This window comes from Suricata suricatta, chromosome 12 (genome assembly GCF_006229205.1).
Source record: "Suricata suricatta isolate VVHF042 chromosome 12, meerkat_22Aug2017_6uvM2_HiC, whole genome shotgun sequence".
NCBI lineage: Eukaryota > Metazoa > Chordata > Mammalia > Carnivora > Herpestidae > Suricata > Suricata suricatta.
This window is the reverse complement of record NC_043711.1, coordinates 53661565-53665839: the sequence shown is the minus strand read 5'-3', so window position 1 is coordinate 53665839 and position 4275 is coordinate 53661565.

The following is a 4275-nucleotide window of genomic DNA, read 5'->3' as shown; positions in this document are numbered from 1 at the left end:
GTTGGGTGTATGTGTGTGTATTTCCACATGTGTTGCAAGTAAGAATTACCAGATCACACTTCTGCCCTCGCCCCTTCCAAGATGACTGAGTGTCAAAGATATTGGATAGAAGGTCACTGGGCTCTTAATGGGATACACGTGGGTTCCGCTTCTGTCCTCATCCCTGGTTATTCCTGCAATGTTGATTAAATGAATTGTTTCACGCGAGAATAGCGCAAGACCCTTTACAATCCCATCAACCTCATTTCACACTAGAAGAAACTGAGGCTCAGAGAGGTTGAGGAGCTTAACAGCTGCCATTCACGCCAGGCAGTGTGCTACCTTTTCACATACTCCTCATTTAGCTCTATCGGCAGCAGGCCTGTGAAGTGGTTCCTCAGGCATCCCTCTGCCAGATGAACAGGTTAAGAGAGGTTAGCCAGTCAGTGGTAGAATGAAGATTTAAAGCCTGGGCTGCCTGACTTACTTTGCCCCAAGTAGCAAGAAGGGTCCATCCGGGTCAGGCGCAGTGGGAGTGCCCAAACGTTGTGGCCTGTGTTGTATGTGGACATTGAGGTTTCTAGTGGGATGGAATACTTCATCCTTGGGTAGTGCCTTCTGTGGACTTGAAGATCAAAAGCTCTTCTGCCTGAAACTCTTCAGTTGAGCACAGTTTTTAAAATACAGAAGGGGAAAAATACCTTCAGAAAGACTTCGGGTTTCATCTCAGGCATGCAAAGAGTTTGCAAGTTGTCACTCCTGTCCTCACCACAAGAGAAAGCTGTACAAACTGAAAATCAACGGCGCTTTGGACCCACCAGAGAACTGAGTGCAGGGCAAAACTGCTGCCTCACCATCTGAAGAGTCACAGCAGAGGAGACCCGCTCACCTGGAGCAGAAGCCACTGGAACCCGGTAGGAACGCTGGTGGAGTGTGGGAGGCAGAGCGTGGAGTAGCATGGGAGTGAGGGACTCCTAGGGGCCGCAGCTGCAGGGACCCCACACACCTTCACGGCTTCATCTCCAGGAACTCCACCTGGGTTTTCAGAGCTACTTGCTGAGAAAGATTCCCTGGTGGCTCTGACAGGGGAAGGGGATGAGTAATTGTGGCAAAATAAACTGAGCATTCCTTAGGGGAAATACTGTACCAGAGTCGAATCCTACCCAAGGAAGGGCAGGTTTCTCCCTCTCACACACCCTCTAGCCTTTCCATCTCCTCTAGGTGGGGGAGGGTAAAACTTGTTTTTCTATACATTCTGCTACTCACACAGTTTGACGCTGAATGTGTGGGTTTTCCCCCCAAACTGACCAGTTCTTTGACACCAGCTGGACGTCCTACAAATTCAATTCTGTTCTGACCAGTTCACCCGGAGTTAGCATCAGATCCCACACATTAAGAGCTCAGCTCCACAAAACTGCCCCCACTTTAGATGCCAATAACAAGCTTAAGCATCTGATGCTTCTAACCAGTGGTCTTTAAGTTAGAGTTTCCACAAGACTCTCCTTGAGTTTGATCATTTGCTATAATGGCTCACTAGATTATTGGTTAATTATAAGAGAATACAATTTAGGAACAACCAGAGAGGAGAGAGACATAGGGCAAGATATGGAAAAAGAGAGAACTTCGTGACCTCCGTAGGCTGCCAGTCTCCCTGCACCATCTCTGATGGGTTCACCCTCCCAGCTCTCCCGACTCCTTTGGTTAGGGTATTTTTTAATGGAGCCTTCATTACAGAGGCATGATTGATTAAAGTCATTGGTCATTAGTGATTAACTCCACCTCCAGCCCCTCTCCCAGAGGTTAGAGGTTAGGGATCTGGGGATGAAAGTTCCAACTAATTATCTGTGGCAACCAGCCCTCTATCCTTAGGGGCGTCTTAAAACTCATCATTTGCATAAACTGGTGCAGTTAAAAGGGGCTTGTTAGGATAACAAAAGATGCCTCTTTCACCTTTATATCTCCAGAGCTATTTCAGGAACAGGGACAAAAACCCAGATATGACAAAAGATGCTCCTCAGGGCACCTGGGTGGCTCAGTCAGTTAAGCATCCCTCTGGCGTTGGCTCAGGTCATGATCTCACAGTTCGTGGGTCCGAGCCCCGCTTCGGGCTCTGTGCTGACAGCTAGCTCAGAGCCTGGAGCTGCCTCAGATTCCGTGTCTCCCTCTCTCTCTGATCCTTCCCTGCTCGCGCTCTCTCTTTCTCTCAAAAAAAAAAAAAAAAGATGCTCCTATATTATCATTAAGGAAATTATAAAAGTTTCAGGAGCTCTGGCCAGGAGTCAGGAACAAAGACCCAAGTTTATATATTATTATATCACAGAGTGGGATTAAGAAATACTTATGAAGGTCACAGCCCGAGGACACAGGCCCACTAAAATACTGAGATTTCATCAAATGACTAATGGAATGCTTTCCCTCTATACCTTACCAACAGGAGTCCGGTGTGACCGTGGATCACAGCTGGAAGAGCTGCAAGACACACACTCTCTGAGGAGTAACATCTAGGAAAGAGGTGAGTCAAGAGGTGAGACAGAAAGACACCAGAGGGTTTTCAAGCCTCTGGACCTACAGCAAACATTAAACAGGACTTCTAGCCAGATTAACATAAATCTTCATTCCAGAGGCTCCTTTACCTTAGTTCCTATTACCCAGTACAGCCAATGTCATCAGACCTTCAACAAAAAATTAAAGGGTAAGGAAAAAACACAGTTTGAGACACAACAATCACCAGAACCAGACAGACTTCTGTGACACAGATATTGGAAATACCAGACAGGAAATATAAAATAACTGATTAATAAGTTAAGTCTAATGGTAAAAATAAATAGTATGCAAGAACATATGGGTAATGTAAGCACAGATGAGAAAGCTAAGAAATAGTCAACAGGAAATGTTAGAAATAAAAAATGGTAACAGATGAAGAATACCTTTAATGGGCTTATCAGTGCACTGGACACAGTTGTGCAAAGAATCAGCTTGAAGATCTGTCAGTAGAAACCACCCTAACTGAAATGCCAAGAGAAAAAAAAAAGAATTAAAAACAAACCCAGAACAAAGTATCCAAAAACAATGTGTCAATTGTTTTATTAAAAAAGATGTAATATATGTAATTGGAACATCAGAAGAAAAAGTGAATGAAGAAGAAATATTTGAGGTAGTAATAGCTGAGAACTTTCCAAAATTCATAACAGATTCAGGAAGTTCAGAGTAGGATAAGTATTAAGTAGGATAAATATAAAATATCTATACCTAGGTATATATTATTCAAACTGCATAAACCAAAGAGAAAATTTAAAAAAAAATTTTTCCATTTAATTTTGAAAGAGCCAGAGATAGAACACAGGTGAGGGAGGGGCAGAGAGAGGGAGACACAGAATCCCAAGCAGGCTTCAGGCTCCCAGCTGTCAGTAACAGAGCCTGACATGGGGCTTGAACCCACAAACTATGAGATCATGACCTGAGCTGAAGTCAGACGCTTAACTGACTGAGCCATTCAGGTGCCCCCAAAGAGAAAATCTTGAAAGAAGTAAGAAAGAAAAATTATCTTAAAGAGAAAACAAAATATTACAGCTGACTGAGATTTTGAGGAGTACCTCAGAAACATGCAAGAAGAGACCACAGTGAAATATTTGAAGTGTTGAAAGAAAACCCCACCAACCTATAATTCTATATCTGGCAAAATCGTCCTTCAAAAGTAAGGAAGTAAAAACTTTATCAGATCAGTTAGCGTATTTCAGAAACACATCTCGGGGCACCAGGGTGACTTATTCTGTTAAGCCTCAGATTCTTGATTTCAGCTCAGGTAGTGATCTCACCGTTGTGACATTGAGCCTGGAGTTAGGCTCTGTGCTGACAGCATAGAGCCTGCTTGAGATTCTCTCCCTCCCTTTCTCTCTACCCCTCCCCGACTCAGTCTCTCAAAATAAATAGATAATATTAAAAAAAGAAAAGAAAAGAAAAGATAAAAAAGTCTGCACTTGAAAACACTTCACTCTGAATCCGGAGAAGCTGAGAGAGAAAAACTGACTTATTTGAGGTGAAGAGCAAGTTAGAAGTAGCCCACTTGGCATCTGAACTTATCTGTTCTGATGTATTACTAATGCAATTTTGTTGTCTGAATTTGAGCCTATTTAAAAATATTTTCCCTTGCGGGTGGGGTAGGGAGAGGCTAATTTACGAAGTGTGAAAACCAAACCTTGAGCGGGGGTGTTCTACCGAAAAGGTGCCCCGCCCCTAAGCCAAATGCTGCCAGGGGGACTACAAGTTCCAAGCTGCTCTGCGGTGTGCGCGCAGCCT